General features: G+C 36.2%; 1 pseudogene; it reads right to left on the bottom strand.

Moving 5' to 3' along the window:
- Nucleotides 1-303: 303 nt before the first annotated feature.
- Nucleotides 304-27,479, bottom strand: LOC105719912 (mitochondrial import receptor subunit TOM40 homolog; annotated as a pseudogene).

Here is a 27,479-nt window from a genome sequence, read left to right as displayed (position 1 = left end):
ATATTTTTTTCGTTGTTTTTTTTCTGTAAAATGTCCCAGTTCTTCCATAACTTATAAACATAATTTATACAGAGGAGTAGATGGGGAAATGGACAGGGGCAGGGTGGACTGACAGGGGATGGGGAAGCTCCTCTCGCTGACCCCTGGGGCAGACCGAGGCCCTTTAGGGGATGAGGAAGCCAGGACACTTCTCCCTGAGGTTATCTGGCTGCCTCTGCACCTGGTGGTCAGAATCCTGCGTGCCCTTCAACCCCAGAATCCCTCCTGGGACCTCAGCCCCCCTGGGCACGCTGCCCTCAGTACTCAGAATCCCAAAGAGCCATTCAGTTCCAGAATCCTCTCCTTAGTTGCTGGGGTGGCGGGGACCCTCCTTTCTGCTGTCCCCGCTGCCCCTGACTCCCGAGGAAAGAGGGAAGGGAGGGGAGGTGGAGGTGGAATCTGAAGGAGGAAGGGCATGGAAGGCGGGGGCCAGAATGAAATATTCTGATTATTAAATGCCTTTATAGGTGAACCACAAAATTCTAACTCACAGAGGATGGTGAGGCCAAAGCTGCACTGGAACTTGTTCTTGCGGTGATTCAGGAAGGCTTGGCGGGCCAGTGGCAGGGGCAAGGGCGGGAGCTTCTTCTCCAGGGTGGCACCCACGATCCAGTTGCTGTCCACAGAGCCTCTGAAGAGGAGGTTGGCCTTGGGCAGGTCCAGCTGGTACCTAAAGGAGACACTGGTGTCCTGCATCCTTGTGCTGGCCTACAACTCCACACCCACCTGCAGCTGGTCACTGGCTTTGTGGTAGTATGTCCCGAGCATGACCTCCTGGCCCAACGTTACCATTGCCAACCAAATGTTCAATGTGTATTTTCCAGCTAGAGACATGACAATGCCGTCCTACCCAGGCCGCGGGTGGTAGACCAGCTCTCTGCTCAGAGCCAGTCAAGGCGTGATGCTCTGGAGGTAGGTAGTAGGTAACGAGGATTCCTGAACCCACGAGAACATCTGGATTCCCCAGGGTGACGACCACTGTGAAGTCAGAGTCCGGTACTTCCCGTCCACCTGCCAGTTCACAAACTTCGACTGCTGAGTCTGGATGACCATCTTGGACCTGAAGCCAGGGCCCAGCTAGTGAATGCCCTGAGCATTAAGGCTTCCGCTGTTGTCCATGTCACCCACCAGCACAGGGAACGCCTCTGTGGGACTCAGCTGCTTTGTCCGCAAATACGTGACCCCGAAGTGGTAGTTGGACTCCCGGATTGTGCTGAGGGCTACCATCTGAATGGGAAACAGTTCCTTGCACTTCCGGTGGTACTCCTCGAATGTGTCCGGGTTGGGCAGGCAGCCGCAGGCACCGACCTCGGCGGCCCCTGCGGTACTGGAGGTTGCAGTACCTGGGGTCTGTTCGGAACCTCGACCAGCACTGGTGCCGGCGCCCAAGCTGCCTCCCACCGGCCGCAACGTGAAGCGCGTCGTCAAGGGCGGAGGTGGCGGCAGCCTCACAAGAGCCAGCGCAGGCGGCTGCGGGGGCTCTGCGGACTGCGAGCTGGCTGCTAACCCGTTCCGCGCGGTCGCCTGTGAGGGGAGAGGTCATAGGTGGAGGTCAGGGCCCGCGCGCCCTAGCCTCAGCTCCAGCAAACCCCCGCCTGGCTCCGGGCCCCTGTTTTCCTCCTTCACCTTAAGGTAAGTTAGAAAATAAGAGAAGGAGTTTAATATAACAAGTGCAGGAAAATAAGAGAGTTGTGTCCAGATACTAAAATAAAAACTGTATTAGGCTAATTAATAGTTGTTAGTAAGATACCTAATAACAGTAGTAAATAACAATACAGTTCAGTATTGTCTGACATGATAACTGCTAGCCTGGTGTGGTTATGGAGCATTTAAAATGTGGTCAGTGCTACTAATTTTTAATGTTATTTAATTTTAGTAAAATTAGATTTATATTAAAAACTAAGAAAGTGTACAATATCTCAATAATGTCTACATTGATTAATTACAGGTTTGGATTACAATTAGGAGATGCACTGTGTTAAATATAATCTATAATTAAAATTACTGTTTCCTGATTCATTCTACTTTTTGTAATGTGGCTACTAAAACATTTCAAATGATAAATGTGACTTACATTTGTAATTTCATAACACAGTGTTGCTCTTGACAAAGTAAGCGCTAGACCTCTGAGCATAATAGCAGTATAAAATTGATTAATAATAAATTATCTCTCCAATTTGTTTCAATATGTGATTTTTATAACTGAGATGCATCATTTCAATATGTGATTTCTGCAACCTAGATTTATGCATGTTACAAAAAGTTAAATTGCATACATATGTGTGCGCATATATATACAATTTTAAAACAGTCTTTATTCATGAAATTCAGTGAGAATTCTGAATTTTATGTGTTCTATTGAAGTTGCTTAAAGTGTGTTAAAGGAATCTCATCTTTCCTCTGCTACACAGACCCATCAGTAATGTTACTTTTGCCAGAATTCAGTTGTAACCCTGACAGCCTTTCAACCAAATATGTTCTTGGAAATTCTAGAGCAATTTAATTTTCTTACTTCCAAAGAAATGTATGTAAATATTAATATCATCCAACACCTTGCATAATTAGATTGATTAAAGTGTACTTTGGTTTCTGAAAACATTGATTTTCAGCTCAATTAAATTTTTCAGAAAATTCTGGCTAAGAATGTTCTTCCTCTCTTTCAAATGAATTAATTACCCAGTCCAGTTTTGTAAATTAAACCAAAAATTTTAAAAATTAATCATTATCTCATTTTAGCAGCCATTCAAAGAAAAGCAATATAATTGCATTTATCTAACTTCTGCAAAAATAAAAGCTGTAAATATGTTTGATGCTCAAGCTACTTTTAAATAATATATGTTTACTTAAATATCTTATGACAATTCTGGTTACTGTTAAGATTGATCTTATTGTCTAGCAGCTTACAAAGGATAACATTTAACTATACAAATATATAAAGATATCTGAGAGATATATCATTTTGTGATATTTGAATTATGGGGCTTAATTTTTCATTTAATGAATAAAAAATTTTTAAATAATTTCATATAATAAAAAACTAAATATACATTAAAATCCATCTTAATTCCAATTTTAAACTAATGCAATTGAATCATGGGGGTGGTTACTTCCACGCTGTTCTCATGACGGTGAGTGAGTTATCATGAGATGGTTTTGTAAGGGGCTTTTCCCTCCTTTTGTTCCACTCTTCTTGCTACCATCATGTGAAGAAGGACATGTTTGCTTCCCCTTCCATTATGATTGTAAGTTGATTTAGGCCTCCCCAGAACTGGGAATCAATTAAATCTCTCTTCTTTATAAATTATCCAGGCTCAGATATTTCTTCATAGTGACTGAGAATGGACTTATACATGCTGAATGCAATACTCATTGATTTTGAAGTATTTCTTTAACATTCCTATTGCTTACATATTGTCGCTTAATAATGCAATGAATTGCTAAAGCACTTAGAGCTATGGAAGTTGAATCTAAATCCACTTTGTGGATCCATCATTGCTGATATCCAAATAGTGGTATTTGAAAGTGAATATGTTTTTCCATGAGATATTTTTAAGGGATTTGCAAATTGACAGTCTCTTTATGTCTATACTCAGAACGTTTGAAAGTAACATTTTTTTCATGTTTTTTATATATATTTTATTGTGTTTTAGGTTTTGGGGTACATGTGAAGAACATTCAAGATTGTTGCATAGGTACATACATGACAATGTGGTTTGCTGCCTTCCTCCCCATCACTTATATCTGACATTTCTCCCCATGTTATCCCTCCCCAACTCCCCACCCCCCACCGTCCCTCCCCTAACCCCCCAACAGACCCCAGTGTGTGATGCTACCCTCCCTGTGTCCATGTGTTCTCATTGTTCAACACCCACCTATGAGTGAGAACATGCAGTGTTTGATTTTCTGTTCTTGTGTCAGTTTGCTGAGAATGATGGTTTCCAGGTTCATCCATGTCCCTACAAAGGACACAAATTCATCGTTTTTATGGCTGCATAGTATTCCATGGTGTATATCTGCCACATTTTCCCTGTCCAGTCTATCATTGGTGGGCATTTGGGTTGGTTCCAAGTCTTTGCTACTGTAAATAGTGCTGCAGTGAACATTCGTGTGCATGTGTCCTTATAAGAGAATGATTTATAATCCTTTGTATATATACCAAGTAATGGGATTGCTGGGTCAAATGGAATTATATTTCTAGGTCCTTGAGGAAGTGCCACACTGTCTTCCACAATGGTTGAACTAATTTACACTCCCACCAACAGTGTAAAAGTGTTCCTATTTCTCCACATCCTCTCCAGCATCTGTTGTCTCCAGATTTTTTAATGATTGCCATTCTAACTGGCGTGAGATGGTATCTCAATGTGGTTTTGATTTGCATTTCTCTAATGACCAGTGATGATGAGCATTTTTTCATATGTTTCTTTGGTCTTCTTTTGAAAAGTGTCTGTTCATATCCTTCACCCACTTTTGAAGGGGCTTGTTTGTTTTTTTCTTGTAAATCTGTTTTAGTTCTTTGCAGATTCTGGATATTAGCCCTTTGTCAGATGGGTAGATTGCAAAAATTATTTTCCCATTCTGTTGGTTGCCAATTCACTCTAATGATTGTTTCTTTTGCTGTGCAGAAGCTCTGGAGTTTAATTAGGTCCCATTTGTCTATTTTAGCTTTTGTTGCCAATGCTTTTGGTGTTTTAGTCATGAAGTCCTTGCCTATGCCTATCCTGAATGGTTTTGCCTAGGTTTTCTTCTAGGGTTTGTATGGTGTTAGGTCTTATGTTTAAGTCTTTAATCCTTCTGGAGTTAATTTTAGTGTAAGGTGTCAGGAAGGGATCCCATTTCTGCTTTCTGCACATGGCTAGGCAGTTTTCCCAACACCATTTATTAAACAGAGAATCCTTTCCCCATTGCTTGTTTTTGTCAGGTTTGTCAAAGATCAGATGATTGTAGATGTGTGTCATTGCCTCTGAGGCCTCTGTTCTGTTCCATTGGTCTATATCTCTGTTTGAGTACCAGTACCATGCTGTTTTGATTACTGTAGCCTTGTAGTATAGTTTGAAGTCAGGTAGTGTGATGCCTCCAACTTTGTTCTTTTTGCTTAGGATTGTGTTGCCTATATGGGCTCTTTTTTGGCTCCATATGAAGTTTAAGGTGGTTTTTTCCAGTTCTGTGAAGAAGGTCATTGGTAGCTTGATGGGGATAGCCTCGAATCTGTAAATTACTCTGGGCAGTATGGCCATTTTCACGATATTGATTCTTCCTAACCATGAGCATGGAATGTTTCTCCATCTGTTTGTGTCCTCCCTTATTTCGCTGAGCAGTGGTTTTTCATGTTTTTTAATCTGTTTCAACCTTACTTATTTTTAAGCAGCGTTGATTCATTTTCATAGAGGATGTTTTAATCTGTTATGTGAAAATGTGCTTGGCTGAAGTTCATTGAACATTTTCATACAAGTGTCATGATCTTTGACATTTTTCACAATTTCATCAAGCCTTCTTATAATTCAGTGCTTAGTGAAATACAAATTTTTAAAATTTGAATTTCTTCCTGATAAAAAATGTTTCATACAGCTGGAAATATTAATATTCACTAATATTTTGGCTTTATGTATTTTAAAATGCATTGTGCTATTCTGTAAGAAATAATGAGACCTTTATTTCTCTAATTAGGAAATATTTAAAATAGTTTGATGACAGTAACACAGTTTTCAAACGTTTCTTATAAATTCCAGAAACATGATATTATATCCTTGATAACTTCATCAGTGTTCTCCTTAGAAAAATTTACATTCAATCTTATGATTTTATTGTTTCATGTGTTGCTCTGTGGTGGCTCATGTTTTAATCCTACACTATAGGAGGCTTAGGTGGGAGGATCAGTTGAGGCCAGCAGTGCAAGATCAGTCTGGTGAAACCTCCTCTCCACAAAAAATAAAAAGAAATGTAGTTGGGCGTAGTGGTCTGCAACTGCAGTGCAGCTACTTAGGAGGCTGAGGTGACAAGTGGCTTGAGTCCAGAAGGTGAGGCTGCACTGAGCCATGATCATGCCACTGGATTCCAGTCTGGGTGACACAGTGAGAGCCTGTCTCAAAACAAATGTTGGCAGACTAATCATATGAGAAATTGTTTAATTATTAGGTAAGCTATAAAACAATGTTAAATAGTCAGCTAAATATACTTGATTCATTTTCTTTGTATTTGACATTTTAAAATAAAGATTTTTAAATTTATACCTATATTTAAAATTTCCATAAATATAATATTATAAATGCCAACATACATAGGTATGTTACATTGGCAACTCAAATATCATAGGCAACTTAGCCATTGTAATATCATTTTCCAAAATATGGAACAACATTTAGCAAAATTTGAGCCAGACAGTGTAAAATGTTCCCTTGATTTATAGATGAATTCTAGGAAATTTCAGTGTATATCACAACAACTGAAAATATTTTGCTTATATGTATAATGAAGTTAGTTTCTAGGCTCAGATAATTTTAAATGGCAATGAAGGACCTTCAAAATTTGACCTTCAAAAATGGTCAAATTTTGTTTGTTTTGCACAACAGCTCCATGGTTTATAGGATGTCTAATATTCTTGGTCTTCATCTATTAATGCAGCAGCCTCCCCTAATATTTTAACAATCAAAGAAATGCCTCCTATACATTTCTAAATGACCTGTGGGGGTGTGGCTCTGTCATCAGGGAGAATACTGACTCAGATATAAAATAGTGAATTCTGTTATCCATTTGAAAACCATTGCAGACTCATGCCACATTTGCCTCTCATCTGCTATTCAGTGTCCTTTTATATTAAATCAGTAATCTTAGCTATATCATAATCTCTTTCATAAAAGCAGCTATTATTAAAAACTTAACCTTTGTAAGAGACTTTCCAGTGGTTCATCACAGAAAGATGATATTTGGGGGCTTCTTAGCAAGTTCACAAGAATTAATCTTTTTTTTATATTTCTGACGTGAAATTTCTGTTTCTGTACTGCTAGATACATAGTTTTACATTAAACATATAATGTATATTCATCTTTACATATCCTTTATATAAATACAGTCATTTAGTAAATGTTATAGTGACCATGATATATTTTTTAAATAAAAAATTACATAGCTTTGCCCTCTGAAACACAATTGAAAGGAATCATTGACTTGCTTTTGTATACAATGTTTGTGTCTTATTTCAAATGCAGGAAGGACTTAGTGTGCATTTAATATTATCAAAATATTAAAATACTCATTTAATCCTTATAACAATCCCAAGAAGCTATTAAATATGAAGAAACAAATCTCAGATTAAATGACATTATCAAAAGTCATAGTCAAAGTCAAGTTTGGTTAAGCCTTTTTATTCTGTCACCCTGCGTTCCACCTTAGCTTGTATGTGCATGGAGTGTTCCAAATTTTACATTTTAAAAGGCCACCTTGTTAATGAGAAATAAATACCATAATGACTTAGTGTTCCTTTTTCCCAGAATGTCAAAATAATTTTGGAAGTGTTTTTTAGTGCATCTATTTTTTGTTTGTTTGTTTTGATACTCTGCTCCCTTTATTTATTGTCATTATACTCAATTATTCTGTTACTTTTAAGGCTATTGAAGCATACTGCTATTTTAAATTATGTGCTGTTCAATATGTTGAGCATTTTGGTTATTGAATAAATGTTAAATGCATATTTCCCCTAAGATATGTTTGCTATAGTTTGCAGACCAATGACATGGATTTTGGAAATAAACAAGCCAATGCTACTGTGTTTCATATTTACACTGAAAGTACTGACTTTCCTTAAACAGGTAAATATAAGAGTTAAAGTACTGACTTTCCTTAAACATGTAAATTTAAGAGTTGTACTATGATGTGAGGATTCTAAGAATATTTCTGGTTTTATAATTAGAACAGCGATAAAATCCATTTCAGAATCCTCATCAGAACTATCAGTGTGAATAAATCTATTTACTTCTTTTTAGAATCTTAATTCTCAATACTTTATTTTTCTAAGATGCTTTCCATAGTCATAATTTCTTTGGAATACCCATAAATCATCTACTCCACTTATATTAGTCTCATTGAAAAGCAGTATTTATGATGGGATGATTGGAAAGCTATTTATCATCTCTCTATGGTCACTCAGGCTTTTATCCCAGTCTTACTTGTGTTTGCCTTTATTCTCACTTTTAAAGAGACAGTTTCAGCCCAACCAGCTATTCATTAGTCTTTGATATAAACTTAGGTTTTTAAGCACTTGTTCCTGTGAAGACTTAAATAGTTTCTCTTACAGTTTTATGTCATTAATTGGGACAGTCACCTATTCTCACAGCTTCGTTTCTAGTCATCTCCCATTGAATTTCCCACCAAAGAGTAATTTTCCAGCTCTGGAAAATAATAAGCACATTCTTTCTCTGATTCTGCTGTTGGTTCCCCAGTACCTAAAATACTCCACATTATTTTCCTGGGCATCTTTTTTTTTTTTTACTTTAAAAAACTAAACCTAGCCGGGTACAGTGGCTCATGCCTGTAATCCCAGAATTTTGGGAGGGGGAGACTGGAGGATCACTCGAGCCAGGTAGTTTGAAACCAGCCTGGGCAACAAAGTGAGATCCCTGTCTCTACCAAAAAAAAAAAAAAAAAAAGATTAGCCTGTTATGGCAGCACAGACCTGCAGTGCCAGCTACACAGGTGGCTGAGGCAGGAGGATTGCTTGAGCCCAGATGGTCAAGACTGCAGCGTGTCAAGATCAAGCCACTGCACTCTAGTCTGCAACAGAGTGAGACCCTGTTTCAGAAAAAAGAAAAGAAAACTAGACCTAGACTCATGAGCAGTGGAACAAGGGGAAGAAGAAAGTGAAATTTTTTCTTCCTGGGCATACAGCCAAATATTTGCCGTCTATATGAGTTTAAGATTGTCTGCAAAATACCTGGTTATCTTCATTATCATGCTGTCTCTTTTTGTGTTTTCTTCTCCACAAACAATATTTTCTGATCTCACAAATGCACAGTAGAAATAAACGTAGAAATATTAAGTGGGAAAACTGCATAAAAGTGTCTCTCTTTTTCATTTTTATTATTGATATGTTTTAAATTTCCATTTAAATATGTGAACGTTATAGGAACAAATCATTGCTTTTTGTTGATTCTTCACATACACAAGGTTCTTTCACTCGTAGATGCCCCATAAATGTTTGATTTGTATTAAGAAATTAACTTGTAGGACCACTACTGATAAAACTTGAAAACAGCTGCTATTAGTTTCTACCTTAAAATAAATAAATACTTGTACATTTAATGTTGTGTATATGTTTTATGAGATGCTGTGGTAAAAGAAGGTAAGTAATAAGTAGGAATTGTAGGAAAAAAAGCAATACCTATAATTTTTAGAGATGAGATAATTAATTAATTTGGAAGTGAAATTGCACTGCATTATTTTGACAGAAATACAAAGGAAATAGCATGGTTAAAATGGAGAGAATAAAAAGAAGATCAGATCACTGACCTTAGAAATGAAATAAAATATCAAATTCTGTAATAGGAATATGGATTCTCCTGCAATTATGATACAGAGTGGAGACCATATAGAAATTTTGAGAATTAAAATGATATTTCAAATGGAAGTCTAATGTAAGGAAACTAAAATAATCCAGAAATAACAAGTTATGCACATTGTAAAAAAGAAATAAATTCTTTAAAAAATGTATAAAACTTCAAATTCTAATTCACTTTATATTTATAAACATTTATATTGGGATACTTGTTTTCATATAATTAAACATGACCTAAAGGAATTTTAAAACAATTTATGGTGTAAACAAATAGCTGCTCATAAGGGAATACTTACAGGAAAACAGACATTTCAGGATGGAGCCTCCACAAAAATACCTTTTACAAAGTCATTTCCAATATTTATATTCAAGTCCCCTGTAGTTTTCATTAATTTCTATGGAGCAGAAATACCTTAATACCTTTGTTTGTTAATGTACACCTTATTACAGTGACTTATAGTGTATAATGTGCTTAAATAGCAAACGTGAAATGTTTAATCTCACTAAAAAAATTTAAAACTCAATTTTATTAATAATAATTATAAAGATATAAATATTTACTATCAGAAATAAACAACTACATGTGCATTAAAATAATGAGGCTGGAGCAGAGAAGCAAGATGACTGAACATAAGCCTCCACTGACCATTCCCTCTGCAGAAACACCCATTTTAACAACTATCTATACAGAAAAATCACCTTTATAAGAACCGATAATCAGGTGAGCCCTCAGTACCTGTTTTTAACTTCATATGTCTTAAAAGGAGGCACCGAAGAGGTAGGAAGACAGCCTTGAATCACCAACACCACCCTTCCCCCATCACCTAGTAGCAGCCAGTGGCACAGACAAAGAAGTTGTATGTTTGAGTGAGGGAGAGCACAGCAATTGTTGAACTTTGCATTGACCTCAATGCTAATTTAACACAGTGGAAAGGAAAACTGGGCAGAACTCAGCTGATGCAAGCCTATAGTGGGAACAATTAGACCAGCCCTAGCCAGAGGGAAATTGCTCATCCCAGTGATCAGAATTTGAGTTGTGGCAAGCCTGATCAGTGGGGGGTTAAAGGCCTCTGGGTTCCTAAATAAATGTGATGGACAGTCTAGACCACATGACTACAATTCTTAGGCACACCAGAGTGCCGTATTGGGCTCAAATCCAGTGCACATAAGGGACATGTGACTTAGTGAGACACAAGCTGGGGTGAATAAGGGAGTGCTTGTGCCATTCATTCCCCAATCCCAGGAAGCACAGCTAACAGCCCCAAAAGTTACCCCTTCCTTCTGTGTGAGGAAAGGAGAGGGAAGAATAAAGAGGATTTGTTTTGCATTTTGGATACCAGCTCAGCTACAGTAGGATAGGGCACTGGGCAGAGCTGTGAGGGTCCCATTCTAGGCCCTAGCTTCTGGACAACATTTCTAGACACACCTGGGCCAGAAGGGAACCCACATCCTAGAAGAGAAGAAGAAAATATTGGGAGATTTTATCTCCCACTGACTAAAGAGCACTTGGGCCTGAATAACCAGCAGCAATACCCAGGTAGCACTCATCATGGGCTTTAGATGAGACTCTAGATTGTGATGGCTTCAGGTACTAGCTCAACCACAGTTGGATTGAGCATCAAGTGCACTTTTAGGGTCCCCAATTCCAAGCACTGGTTCTTGGATGGCATTTCTGGGCCTGCTGGGCCAAAAGGGAGCCCACTACCCAAAAAATGAGTCTCAGGCCTAGGCGCATTAACCACAAACCAACAGAGAGCCCTTCTATGTGAGCCTGTAATGGTGGTAGCCACAGGGAGAGGCTCCTCTGCTTGTGGAAAAGGGTGAGAAGAATAGAAGGACTTTTTTCTCATGGCGTGAGAGCCAGATTAGCAGCAGGAGAATAGAGCATCTGGTAGAATTTTAAAGTTGTTGACTCCAGTCCCTGGTTCTTGGACAGTATCCCTGGATCTGCCTGAGGAGAGTTGCCAACCTGAAGGGAAGGAAACAAGGATGGTTGAATTCACCGCCTGATAATTGTAGACCCCTGGGGCCTTGAGCAAACAGAAGCAATAGCCAAGTAGTAGTTACTGTGGGCTTTGGGTGAGACCCAGTGCTTTGCTGACATCAAGTCTGACTCAGCACAGTCCCCCTGGTGGTGGTCACAGGCTTACTTATGTCACCTAACCCCAGGGAGCTCAGCACACACAGAGAGAGATATTCCATTTATTTGGGAGAAAGTAAGGGAAGAGGACAAGAGTCTCTGGTAATCAAGAGAATTCTTCTGGATATTATCCAACACCATCAAGGGAGTACATCTATGAGTATACAAGAACCACAGCAGTACTCAACTTAGTGTGCCCCCTAATGCAGATATAGCTTAGATCACAACACCCAAGTCCCTTCAAATACCTGGAAAGCCTTCCCAAAAAGAGCAAGTGCACCCAGCTCAGGCTGTTAAGACTAAAATAAATACCTAACTCTTCAATGCTCAGATACCAGTGAACAGCTGCTCCAGGAAAACATAACCCTACCAAATGAAATAAATAAGCCACCAAAGACCAATCCCAGAGAAGCAGATATATGTGACCTCTCAGATCAAGAACTCAAAATAGGTGTTTTGAGAAAACTCGAAGAAATTCAAGATAACACAGAGAGGGAATTCAGAATCCTATTAGATAAATTTTTTAAAAAAGAGTAAAATGATTAAAAAGATCAAGCAGAAATTCTGGAGTTGAAAAATGAAAGTGACATACTGAAGAATGTATCAGTCTCTTAAAAGCAGAATGGATCAAGCAGAAGAAAGAATCAGTAAGCTTGAAGACAGGCCATTTGAAAATACACACAAAAGAAAAAAGAATAAAAAATAATGGAGCATACTTAGAGGATCTAGAAAATAGCCTCAAAAGAGCAAGTCTAAGTTATTGGCCTTAAATAAGAGTTAAAGAGAGAAATAGTAGAAGTTCATTCAAAGGAATAGTAACAGAGAATATTCCAAACTTAGCAAAAGATATCAGTATTCAAATACAAGGAAGTTACAGAACACCAAGCAGATTTCACTCAAAGGAGACTACCTCAAGACATTTAATAATTAATCTCCCAAAGGTAACTGATAAAGAAAAGACTGTAAAAGGAAGAGAAAGAAACAGATAACATCCAACAGAGCTCCAATATTTCTGGCAGCAGACTTCTCAGTGGAAACCTTATAAGGCAGAATAGAGCAGCATAACATATTTGAATGAAAACCAAAAAACATCCTTACCCTAGAATAGTGTATCTGCTGAAAATATTCTTCAAACATGAAAAAGAAATATTTTCCCAGACAAACAAAAGCTGAGGATTTCATCAACACCAGACCTGTCCTATAAGAAATGCTGAAGAGATTTCTACAATCAGAACAGGATGTTAATGATCAATAATATATCATCTAAAGGTACAAAACTCACTGGTATTTGTGAGTAAACAAAACCCCACAAAATATTATAATACCATAATTATTGTGTGTAAACTACTCAAGTATAAATTTTAAAAGATGAACCAATCAAAGATAATGACAGCAACTTTTCAAGACATATACAGTACAATAAGACATAAATAGAAACAAGAAAATGTTCAAGAATGGGGAAGCAAAGTTATAGTGTAGAGTTTTTATGAGTTTTTATTTTGCTTGTTTGTTTGCTTAGACAAGCTCACATTGTAAACATTTGCTCCATGAAACTATCATAGAAACATACCAGGAAAACTGAAAAAATTTTCAGTTTGAAAGAAACAACTTTGCTGCTGCAAACTTTGTTAGACAGCCAAAAAACTGAATGCCCAAAGTGTGAGAGGGGGAAAGTTCCACTCTGAACACACATCCTCACTGGGAAACCTGAAAATTCAGATCATGGGAGAAGGATTTAACCTTACCTAGAGCTGAAATGAATTTAGAGAGCTAACCAAAGTATAAAAGTAGAGGAACAATAGAGAGCCCCATAGGCACTCCCAGTCTCCTGGGAAGCCATTTTTGACTTTATCTCATGGGGTACTAGGGGTGGGATACCAGTGGAATTGGGGAAGGATGAAAGAGGGAAGGAAACTTTCAGATGAACTTTGTAATAATTTTGCCCAAGTGTGAATTTTCCTGGGCAGAATCCAGGGTTAGGTGGCAGGGGGGTGAACAGGAAGTGCAGATAAGAGCAGAAAAGCCATGGCAGGCTGGAAGAGGTAAGTCTTCAAAGAAAGTTCTACTTGCTTTCTCAGTGGGAAGGTATGTAGACTGGAGCAAGATCTCAGCTAGACGCCTGGATATAAACTGAGTGCTGTTGATGAAGCATGAAGGGAGTGAAATTGACCTTGCTGGGGGCATGGGAGCTAGGTGAGGCCTGTCATTGCTGGTGTTCCCACCACTTTTCTGGTGACCTGTATGATTCAGGAGAGGCAACAATAATCCCCCTGGGAACATAACCCCATTGGCCTGAAACCACACCTCCATTTCTTTCAGCCACATCCATGAAGAGTCTGAGCTCAAACACATCTAACCCTGTCCCCTCCTGGCAGACTTTCTCTGCCCATTCTGGTAGCCAATGACAAATGACATAGTCTCGTGGGAGGTAGTTCCATGGCCCTATCCATTACCTGAGAAACCAAAATACTTATCCAGGTGACCTTAGTGCAAGCTTGTATCCCCACTTTACTACTGCAGCTTATGCTCTCTTGAAAGCACCACCTCCTGGCTGGTAGCTAACCAACTCAAGCCATTACAGCAACTCATAAAAGAACACCCTGCTCCAAGAAAGGAGAAAGTAACAGCTAATTCTACCACATGTAATATCCTGGCTAACCTGAGGTCCTGAAGTCTGCCCACATGACAACATCACTGCCTGCACAACTAGCATTTGAGAAAACCAGCATGCTAAATGAAACTAAAACCAGGGACCTTCACAGAGTCCAAATCACTTCCCTGCTACCGCCACTGCAGAAGAGGTTGTATTCACAGTTGAGAGACCTGAAGACAAATCACATCACAGGAGTCTTTGCAGACACTCCCTAGTAGCAGCCTGGAGCCTGTTGGCTTCACTGGGTGGCTAGACTCAGAAGAGTCATAACTATCACAGAGTCCAAATCACTTCCCTGCTACCGCCACTGCAGAAGAGGCTGTATTCACAGTTGAGAGACCTGAAGACAAATCACATCACAGGAGTCTTTGCAGACACTCCCTAGTAGCAGCCTGGAGCCTGTTGGCTTCACTGGGTGGCTAGACTCAGAAGAGTCATAACTATCATTGCAGTCTGGCTCTCAGGAAGCCCCATCTCTAGGGAAAGGAGGAGAGCACCATATCAAGGGATCACCCTTTGGGACAAAAGAATCTGAACAGCAGCCCCTGAGTCCTCAATCTTTCCTCTGACATAGTGCACTCAAATGAGAAGAAACCAGAAAAATAATTCTAGTAATATAACAAAACAAGATTCTTTAACACCCCAAAGGGATCACAGTAGATAATGAGCAATAGATCCAAACCAATAAGAAATCTCTTATTTTCAAGAAAAAAAAAAAAGGATTCAGAAGTTTGATTATTAAGCTATTCAAGGAGGTACCAGAGAAAGGTGAAAACCGAGTTAAAGGAATTTAAAAAATAATACAGCATATAGATGAAAAAAAACTCCAGAGAAATAGATAGCATAAATAAAAAAATAATCACAGTTTCTGGAAATGAGAGAAACACTAAGAGACATGAAAATACACTGGAAAGTTTCAACAATAGAATTAAACAAATAAAAGAAAGAACTTTGTTAGTTGTATTCCTAGGTATTATATTCTCTTTGTAGCAACTGTGAATGGCAATTGCTACAAAAAATGAAAAAAGAACTAAACAGTGGACTTAAACTATACCCTAGAAAAATATGGATGCAACAGAGATTTGCAGAACAATCTATTCATCAGCACATGGGACATTCTCCAAGGTAAATCATATGATAGGCCACAAAACAAGTCTCAATAAATTTAGGAAAATCAAAATTATGTTAAGTACTATCTCTGCCCCCATGATCAAGTGGCTTTCATACCAGGAATGCAAGAATAGTTTAACATATGCAAGTCAATAAATGTGATATGCCACATAAACATAATTTAAGACAAAAGTCACATGATTATCTCAATAAATCCAGAAAAAGCATATGAAAAAATCTGACATCCTTTTATGATTAAAACCCTCAACAAAATCCACCTAAAAGGGACATACTTTAAGGTAATAAAAGCTATCTATGAAAAACTCACAGCCAACATTACACTGAATGGTGGAAAGTTGAAAGCATTCCCCCTGAGAACTGAAACAAGACAAGGATGCCCAAGTTTATACCACTTTCTTTCAACTTAGTCCTGGAAGCAATGGTCAGACTAATAAGACAAGAGAAAAAAAAGAAAGGACATCCAAATTGGTAAAGAGGAAGACAAACTGTTGCTGTTTACCCATGGTATGATTGTATACTTAGAAAACCCCAAAAACTCATCAAAAAAGCTCCTAGATCTGATAAATGAATTCAGTAAAGTTTCAGAGTGAAAAATCAATATACACAAATCAGGAGCACCGCTATACACCAACAGTGAGCAAGCTGAGAATCAAATCAAGAACTCGGCCACTTTTACAATAGCTGTAAAAATAAAATGAAATAAGGAAAATAAAATAAAATACTTAGGAATATCCTTAACCAAGGAGGCGAAATAATTCTACAAGGAAAACTACAAAACACTGCTGAAATAAATCATAGATGACACAAACAAATGGAAACACATTTCATGCTCATGGATGGGTAGAATCAATATTGTGAAAATGACTGTACTGCCAAAAGCAGTCTACAAATTTAATGCAATTTTCACCAAAATGCCGTCATCATTCTTCACAGAACTAGAAAAAACAAATCTAAAATTCATATGGAACTAATAAACTGCCTACATAACCAAAGCAAAACTAAGCAAAAAGGACAAATCTCAAGGCATCACATTACCCAATTTCAAACTATACTATAAACCTATAGACACTAAAATAGCGTGGTACTGGTATAAAAATAGGCACATAGACCAATGGAACAAGCTAGAGAACCCAGAAATCCAAATATTCACAGGCAAGTGATCTTCAGCAAATCAAACAAAAACACAAAGTGGGGGAAGGACACACTATTCAACAAATGGTGCTGGGATAATTGGCAAGCCACATGTAGAAGAATGAAACTGGATTCTCACCTTCTCTTATACAAAAATCAACTCAATATGGCTCAAAAACTTAAATCTGAGACCTGAAACAAAAATTCTAGAGATAACATCAGAAAAATTATTCTAGACATTGGCTTAGGCAAAGACTTTAAGATCAAGAACCCAAAAGCAAATGCAGCAAAAATAAAGATAAATATATGGGACTTAACCTAAAAAGCTTCTACACCACAAGACAAATAAACACCAGAGTAAACAGACAACCCTCAGTGTGGGAGAAAATCTTCACAAACTATGCGTTCAACAAATAACTAATATCCAGAATCTATAAGCAACTCAAATAAATCAGCAAGAAAAAAAATAATAATAATCCCATCGAAAAGTGGACTAAGGACATGAATAGACAATTTTCAAAGGAGGTGTATAAATGGCCAAAAAACACATTAAAATATGCTCAACATCACTAATGATCAGGGAAATGCAAATCAAAACCACAATGCTATACTACCTTACTCCCAAAAGAATGGCCATAATTTTAAAAAATCATAAAATAATAGATATTAGTGTGGATTTGGTGAAAAGGGAACACTTACACTGCTGGTTGGAATGTAAAGTAGTACAACCATTATGGAAAACATTGTGGATTGGAGATTCTTTAAAGAATTCAAAGTAGATCTACCATTTAATCCAGAAATTCCACTACTGGGTATCTACCCAGAGGAAAATAAATCATCATATGAAAAAGACACTTGCACACACATCTTTATAGCAGCACAATTTTCAATTGCAAAAATATGAAACCAGCCCAAATGGCCATCAATCAATATGTGGATAAAGAAAATGTGAGATATATATATATATATATATCCCCCATGGAATGCTATTCACCCATAAATATGAATGAAATAATGGCATTTGCAGCAACCAGGCTTTGGCTGGAGACCATTATTCTCACTGAAGTAACTCCAGAATGAAAAAACAAACCTTGTATGTTCTCACTTATAAGTGGGAGCTAAGCTATGAGGTGCAAATGCATAAGAATGATACAGTGGACTTTGGGTTTCTTTAAGTCTGTTATTGGTGTATAGGAATGCTTGTGATTTTTGCACATTGATTTTGTATCCTGAGACTTTACCGAAGTTGCTTATCAGTTCCAGGAGATTTTGGGCTGAGACAATGGGGTCTTCTAGATATACAATCATGTCATCTGCAAATAGAGACAATTTGACTTCCTCCTTTCCTATTTGAATATGCTTTATTTCTTTTTCTTGCCTGATTTCTCTGGCTAGAACGTCCAATACTATATTGAATAGGAGTGGTGAGAGAGGGCATTCTTGTCTAGTGCCAGATTTCAAAGGGAATGCTTCCAATTTTTGCCCATTCAGTATGATATTGGCTGTCTGTCATAAATAGCTTTTATTATTTAGAGACAAAATAATAAATTTTGGAGTCAGGGAAGTATGAATTCAAATACTTATCATTTATTGGCCCTGTGAGTATGCACTAGTTACTGAGGTATCTGAAACCACACTTTATCTGGAAAACAGAAATATCAAATCTGTTCCCAATATTATTAACTTGCCTTCTCCAATGATATCATTCTATAACTCATAGTGTATATGTTGTGAAGAATCATTGTTCTACTCCTTTCTTTTTCTATTTTCTTCTCTTAACAGTTTGAAAAATTATTCTAATATTCATTTTTATATAATTCATATCTATGTTTTTAACCAGATTATAACCTATCTGTGATTTAATATTAAATTTTATCAATTCTTTTTTTCTTTTTGAGATGGAGTCTCACTCTGTTGCCAGGCTGGAGTGCAGTGGCATGATCTTGGTTCACTGCAACCTTCACTTCCCTGGTTAAAGCAGTTCTCTTGCCTCAGCCTCCTCAGTAGCTGATACTACAGGCACACACCACCATGGCCAGCTAGTTTTTTGTATTTTTAGTAGAGATGAGGTTTCGCCATGTTGGCCAGGATGGTCTCAATCTCTTGGCCTCGTGATCCACCTGCCTCAGTCTCCCAAAGTTCTGAGATTACAGGCCTGAGCCACCACACTTGGCCTAGCAAATATTTTTATAAAAATTAATAATAATTTAGGTTTTGAGCTTAATACCTATATCTAGTCCATAGTAGGATTCAAAAAATGTAGTTTTATAATTTTGTAACAAATTCTTCAATATTTTCCTTTGCATGTAACTTTAACATTGATTGGATAAATTGACCAAAATTTTCTTTCATCCTTCAGCATGAACACAGAATCTCAAGCAAGCTAAGCAGTAATACTCCAGACTTCAGGAATGAGTGTTGGGGCAAGAAGGAGTGATGGTGGAAAAATGAGAGGTAGCTGTAGAACTCACGAGTAATGAATTTAGTCTCTAATTGTTTTTCCTTTTTTTCCTAACATACTTCTCTCATTGCTTGCCATTGAGCTTGCTCTTCAGTCCAGCTCCTCCTCAGACCTACTTTACAACAAACTGGACCTGTCCAACTCACTTTTTTCTTCCTCCCTTGATATTTCAATTTTTAACATTAAATTTTCAGTGATCCATATCATATACTCTATAAAGGACAAATGTGCTCTCTTTTTCCTACAAAGCTATTTAAATTGCATTATTCTAAATGGTCTTATTTCACTTCCACAGAACATTTCTCATATTTCAAATGGGGTCTTTGAAAGGGAAGGGTCACAAAAGTCCTGTTTCTTCTTTCTTTTCCTTTTTATTTATTTATTTTTTTGTTAACTATAAAAGCATGTGGGTTCTAGATGACAGTGTGTCCTCTCTTGAAAATGTGTTCTATGTTGAAGGAACTTAACATCACACAGTTTTGTCAACAGAACCTCACACCACCCTGGGCTGTGTTGGGTGATTGTAGTGGAATACAGTTCTGAAACATTCTGAAAAGGCAATCACTTGTACATTGTCTGGTCCGAGGAGGCTACACTCCATTGGCTTGCTCTATCTCACAGTGCTCACCTGCTGTCTGTCATTTTAAGAAGGGCCTTGATTGCAAGTGGCCTTAGCTGCAGGGTACTCTGGAACTATATATTTTTCTGGTTTTAGTCTGTTTTTTTAAATCTTCCAGTTGCTTTTTAATTCTGAAAAAAACCCAACACACACACACACACACACACACACACACATAAGCATATATATGTCCACATTATATTGAAATTATTATATATGAATATAACCACTGAGAAAAGTTTTACTTTCTTTTTTTTCCGATTTTATAAAACCAATGTTTTATTTTGTTTGACTCACTTCAACCTGTTATTTCACTTCTCTTTTAATACGTTTAGAAGTCACAAAGCTTCCCAAATTTCCCTTAACATTTTTTCAAGACTTGTATGTAGAAAACATACTCAACTCTGTAGCATTGCAACTAGGTCAGATAGAAATTCCCTGGAGGAGGTAGGAAATAGATCTATCATTTTCATATGCTTATTAGTAGGAGCCCATCTGAAATCTTACTAGGGCTGAGTACAGGGATTTATTTATTTCCCTTCCCTTTGGCTAATGACTTATTTACATATTGACATGTTCCATGGGATTTTGGAGGAAAAAAAAATAAATGGGCATTTGTCTAGAAAATAAAATAGTATCCAAAAATATATTTTTATGAAAATCCTTCTTTTGTTACATTACAATTTGAAATGTAATTGTGTTGAAATAATCGCTAAATGACATATGGCTCCTTAATCAGCATTGTTCACTGCTGGCAGGATCATAGAGTCATTGGACTTGCAAATTCAGGTTTTAACTTATGGTGACTTAGTGTAATGTATGAAAATTGGAGATTGGGCATTTCAAGCCAAAAATATTCAACTCAGATTTTACATACATGGATACAACTGACCTGCGTAGCAAAATGAAGTTTATTATCCACTTTTATTCTGTTATTGTGAGGTTTGCTTAGGATATTTGTCTGCATTTTTATATCAAATGAAAGATACATGCTGCACCTTTTTTAAAAAACAACAAATTCTCTGTATTTAAAGATAATTCTGCTAATGATGTAGCTAACCTTATTATAGTGTGATCCTAAACAACATTCTTGATATGATTTATAGAAATGCATCTCTCTTCAGCAAATATCAGCTCACGATATTTGTATCTGCATAAGGACTAAGATTATCACAAATAGAAACACTATTTTTGATTGAAGATGTTATCTCCACAAAATCAAAAATTTTAATATGGTACAGTAAGAATTAGAAGAAATTAAAATATTATCCTTCCCTAATAACTTGGTCCCAAGTACAGGATTCTTAATTCTTTAATGGAAACTATATTACCAATATCAATAGCATTTACAAATAGATATTATTGAGATAGAAGATATATTGAAGATCATTTTAATAAAATAGCATTGCATATATATTTATTATGGTTGAATAGAAACTGCCAAGGCATAGATTTCACTCTGTTTACAGCAGAAAGTAAGTTCTAAGATAAAAACCAACTTGCTCTTTCAACACTATATTATTTATCACTGAATTTATATATATAAATACTTCAAGTTACTAATCCACTTTGATGTTTGTTACTAAACCATTGAGAAGAAATAGAAACAAGGACAATATTGGTTGTTTTACAGATAGAACAAACAAGATGATAATGCATAATATCACAAAATCACCCAAATAAAATTCTTGTCAATGAATATTTTTATATATTCTGGATATTCTGAATATATACTTGCTTTCATTTGTTTGTCTTATCTAAATTTTAGTTACAACAATCTAAGATTTTTACTTTCTATTTGTTTAGGAAAATAAACTGTCTTATAGAGGTTAAGTGACTTTCAGAAATTCCAACAACTTGTTGATGAAAGAGTTAACGTTATAACACAGTTCTCCTGTCTTCTATTCTAGTGTATATTCCATGTCTATTGCAAATGGAAAAGAATAAAATTAATTCATAATAAGAATATATCAGCTATTTCTATGATAAACAAAGCCTATATTTCCATTGTCTTCTCTAAGAAAAATATTTCTGTGCAGTGAGACAAATTTTGACTTTTCTGGCTACCTGATTTCCTAGATTGCTTTGTTGGAATGGATCCTAAGAACACAGTTCATTGCCATGTTTCAGAGTAAATATTTGGACATAGATGCTGCTCCCTGGATTTGTATCAGGGCTACAGTTTGGCAGTCTCTGCCCTACCTTTGACTGATAACAAATCAAGATCGCTACTATAGTAAGATTTACTCCTAAACTGAAGGAAGATAAAGGAAAAAGAAATCCGTGAACTTATAGATTTGTTATTATTTCTATTTGTTTCTAACTAATAAATACCATAGTTCAAAAAGATTGATCTTATTTCCAGTAGCACTTGTGCACACAAATCATGGAGTACTGGTCATGTGCTGCTTACAAAACCTTTCTTTCATGAGTGTCTTTTATCTTTTCAGTTAGGATCTGAGCTTTTTGATACCAGAGATATATTTTATGCCTTTTGTCATTCAGAGTACACCAAGTCAAAGCCTTTACATAGTAGATTCTGGAATATGTTTTGATTTCCTTTTTGATTATTTAATTTATTGTGTTTGACTTCACTTAATATTTGAAAATGTTACAACTTTAGAAACATTGTTATTTTCTTTTTAATTTTGTATATGCAGATAAAATTACTTAAATATCCTCTATTTTTCTGATAATTCTCTGCATCTCATTTAATTTCAATAATTTTTTATTCCTAATTTTCTTAATGTTAATAAAACCTTAATTTAACATTCTTTTGCTTTACTAGTACTTTAGACATGTAATAGTTCCTCAGATTCTGTCAGAAATGAATTCTATTCACTTATAAAATTTTTTTTTGAGATGGAGTTTCGCTCTTGTTACCCAGGCTGGAGTGCAATGGCGCGATCTCGGCTCACCGCAACCTCCGCCTCCTGGGTTCAGGCAATTCTCCTGCCTCAGCCTCCTGAGTAGCTGGGATTACAGGCACACGCCACCATGCCCAGCTAATTTTTTGTATTTTTAGTAGAGACGGGGTTTCACCATGTTGACCAGGATGGTCTCGATCTCTTGACCTCGTGATCCACCCGCCTCGGCCTCCCAAAGTGCTGGGATTACAGGCTTGAGCCACCGCGCCCGGCCTAAAATTTTTTATATGTATCTTCAGAGATCACATTTTAATTAAATTACTACTTTAAATATTGCATTTTAGTGCACACTTTTATATATTGTAATTATACATTTTCAAACCAGTATTTATATTTTATTTTAATAAATGGCTTCGTGTTTATTTATAAACCATTTCTTACAATTGTATTTTGAGCATTTCTTTAGAGAAATTACGTCTTTTAGAATATATTGTTACAGAAGGGCCTCTCAGGGTTTCTCTTCCTGTTTCTGTTTTACAAAATAATGTAATATTTGATTTACATAGCAGAATGTCCAGTGATACTTTCTGAATCTTTACAAATAATGTCATGAAGATAATCTGTTTTTGTCCACAGAAGGCTTTTACTTTTAGCTCTTATGTGAGGTCTATTATTCATATTCTATTAATTTTCAAATGTGGTATGTAAGTCAAGAGTTTATATATATGAATATGTATATATGTATGTATATATCTATACATATGTAGTTTTTTCAACACCATTTGTTGAAAATAACGTTTATTTCCCAATTGCAATTGAGATTTTGAACGTCATTTCTCAGTATTATATTACTAAGAAAATGCAATAAATAATTCCATGTGAATATGCATTGCAAATTATATATCTGAAAAGAAAAACTTGTACTTAATTAATTAAAAGGCAAAAGATCTAAATAGACTCTTCACTGACAATTCCAAAACCTGTCAAAGATTCAGAGTAGCAGGAACTCTGATTCATCACTGGTGGGAATACCAAACGGCAGTTTGCAAGGTAGTTTGACAGTATCTTACTAAATATAACTTAGATTTATCATCCAATGTATCAAGCATGTTCCTGAATGTTTGCACAATTGATGTGAAAATATATGTCTGAAAAATACATGCAGAGGAATGTTTTTAGCAGTTTTATTCATAGCCACCAAAACATTTCAAGCAATGTTGAAATAATAACCTTTAGTAGATGAATAGATAAACAAACAATGGTACATCCATATAATGGAATATTATTCAGTGATAAACATTAACAAGCTACTAACTCATGGAGCTACTTAGATGAACTTTAAGTGCATGTTGCTATGCATAAGAAGTCAGGCTGAAAGTCTACATGTTGAAGTCCATTTGTATGACATGTTGGAGAAGGGAAAACTGTTGGGTTGAAAGACACATCAGGATATTTTAAAATGGGGAAGGGAGAGTATTTGACTAGGAGAGGCACTAAGATGTTTCAGTTCAATGGAACTAATCAGTATTATAGTGTAGTGGTGGATATAAAATGCTATGTGTTTGTCGAAACCCATAAACATTTACAACAAAAAGATTAAGCCTAATTTATGCAAATTAAAAGAATTAACCAGTAGAATGTATTGTATGCAATGAACATGGTGAGAAAAGGATTTAGCTGTATCACAAATTTATGGAAAATCCTCACTGAAAAGGGTGGGCAGAAAACTAGCTGATAAGTAGTTTTGGAAAAGGGTATTTTGATTGGAAACTGTAAGACTAGAAACAAAAGGAACGGTACATAAACACTATACTCTAGTTGTTTTTCACAGAGGCCTGCTTTAACTATTCTGAAAAAGATGTATATGTAGAATAGGGTTGAATATGTAGAAATAAATGGTGAATGCTGTGAGGCAGGTTTATTCCTACTGGGGAGAGCAGTTTCAGATAGGCAAGTAGAGGGGAACTAGAATGAACCACTTGGTAAAGGCTGAGAATTAGAGACAGCTGTATGAACTTATGTTTAGCTTAATACAGCTACAAATATATAAGTAGATAAATGATTATAGGTATTTTCATAAACATGAGTTAGTACACACATATATATTCTCTAATTCTGTCAGTTGAAGGCCTAGAAGTGACAACACACCAGGAAAACTGACCCACTGAACTACCAGATCTTTGGGTTTCTAAAACCATTCTCCGATAAAATAAATCAAGGTTCCTTGGATAAATGGACTAATCTAGAGATGAGCAGGGAATAGACAAGATGAGCCTAGAGTACAACTGCTATCAAAAAGACAAGAAATAACAAGCATTGGTGAGGGTGTGGAGAAAAGAGAACCTAGTACGCTACTGGTAGGAATGTAGATTGGTACAACCACTACAAAGAACAGTTTGCAGGATCCTCAAAAAATTAAAAATAGAACTATCATTTCTGGCTATATATTTGAAGTAAATAAAATCAGCAACTCAAAGAAATATCTGCACTCTCATATTCATTGCAGGATTATTTACAGTAGCCAAGATATGAAAACAACTTGAATGCTATCAACAGATGAATAAATAAAGAAAATGTAGTACATATACACAATGGAATACTATTCAGCCATAGAAAAGAAGAAATCCTGCCGTTTACAACAATATAAATAAATCTGGATGCATTATGCTAAGTGAAAAAGCCAGACACAGAAAGATAAATACCAATGCAATCTTACTTACATGTGAAATTTATAAAAATCCAACTCATGGAAACAGATTAGAATACTGGTTGCTAATGGACAATGGGCTGGGGGTTAGCAAATGGAGACACATTGATGAAAGCGCATAAACTTTCAGTTATAAGATGAATAAGTTCTGGGGATCTAATGTACAGCATGGAGACTAGAGTTAACAAACTGTATTGTATACTTGAAATTCTGCTAGGCCAGACTCAGTGGCTCACCCTGTAATCATAGCACTCTGTGAGGCTGAGGCAGGAGGATCATGTGAGCTCAGGAGTTCGAGACAAACCTGGCCATCATGGTGAAACCCCATCACTACTAAAAATACAAAATATTAGCCAGATGTGGTGGCAGGTCATTGTAATCCCAGCTATTCAGGAGGCTGAGGCAAAAGAATCGCTTGAATGTGGAGGCAGAGGTTACAGTGAGAGAGCTGCCTCACCCCTTTCTAAGGACACAGCAAGAAGGCACCATTTATGAAACAGAAAGTGGACCCTCAGCAGACATTGAATCTGCCAATACCTTGAACTTAAGAGATCTAAGACTCCAGAACTGCGAGAAATATATTTTTGTTATTTTTAAGCCACTCAGTTCATGATATTTTGTTATAGTGGTCCAAATAGACCAAGACACTCTCTCTTGAGTGTGGGTTGTGGCAAATAGTGACTTGTTTTAAAAAAATACATTATGGAAGAGAGGAGAATGCCTTTACAGTTGAAAATGTTGTTCAACACTACTTTGGTCTGGTGAAGTTAATATCATCAACAATAAGTCATGCTATTAGCATACATCCTTATTACAAGGTGATAAAAAATATACTTTACAACCTAAAGCTCTTTTTATACAATCTGTTTTCCTTCTCTTTGTAGTTTTACCAGTATTAATACGTTGGCAATAGAAAGGCTTTCCTGCTATTCCTAATGACCCTCGTGTTTGTTATTCATCTTGAACTTCCACTTTGTGTGAGTAAACTTTCTAGATGAACCAAATGACATTTACTTTTAATGTAATAATTAGTATGTTTGTGTTTAAGTCTACTACATTGATATTTGTTTTTCATCTCTAGAGTGAATTGATATTTTTAGTATTTCATTTTATCTCCTCTTCATTTTTAGTCATACTTCTTTGTGTTATTTATTTTGTCGTTTTTCTTATGTATCTTTAATTTATAACAATCTAGCTTCTAAAATAATGTACTACTTTATAAACAATAAGAATATTACAAAAATGTAACTTGAATTACTACCTTCATGATTTTCGTGCTGTCATCACATATTTAATTCTACAAATGTCACAGGATATCTCAGTTCATTGTTATATTGCTTTAAACAGTCAATAGTATCTTAAAGATATTTAAAGACATAGATATAAATATTAATATAGTCATGAACATAGATGTAAATATTAAGAAATTTTTTTGTAAATATGTTCTTTATATTTACTTACATATTTGTTCTTTCTGATGTTCTAGGTTTATGTGTACTAGGTTAATTAATGGATATTCACTTTCCATAGCCTAAAGAACTTATTTTAGTCTTTCTTGTTAATGCATTGCTACAGACAAATTTTTGGAGCTTTTGTTTATCTAGACATATCTTTACTTTAAAAGATTATTGTCTTTGACTATAGAAATTTTTATGCATAATTTTTTCCCAACAGTGTAAAGATTTCATTCTAACATCTTTTGGTTTCAGTCATTTCTGGTAAGAAATAGCAATTCTCTTAAGGTTATTCTACCTTAAAGATTGTAACGTCTTTTTTTCTCCACCAGTTTTCACTATTTCCTCTTTTCCTTTGTTTCTCAGCAGTTTCACTATGATATGTCCATGCACAGTTTCAGCATACACATTGTGCTTAACTTGTGAATTGATGTAATACCAATTTTGAAAAAAACATTTGCTATTATATATTTAAATCATTTTTTTCTGTTGCATTTTTCCTTCAGCTTCTTGAGCTCCAACTACTGTGTTTCATGTTATGTTTTAATTTTATATCCAACTATATCATTTTATAGCATCACTCAAATCTTGCAAGCTCTATTCTCTTTTATTTACTCTTTGATGTGATTTGTATTTGTGTTCCCACCCTAACCTCATGTAGAATTATGATTCCCAGTGTTGGAGGAGGAGCCTGGTGAGAGGTGATTGGATCATGGGGATGAATTTCTCCCAT

The sequence above is a fragment of the Aotus nancymaae genome, unplaced genomic scaffold (assembly GCF_030222135.1).
Source record: "Aotus nancymaae isolate 86718 unplaced genomic scaffold, 86718_ANA_hifiasm-v0.15.2.pri h1tg000062l, whole genome shotgun sequence".
Classification (NCBI taxonomy): Eukaryota; Metazoa; Chordata; class Mammalia; order Primates; family Aotidae; genus Aotus; species Aotus nancymaae.
The sequence above is the reverse complement of the archived record's forward strand: the minus strand, read 5'-3'. Positions and strand labels throughout refer to the sequence as shown.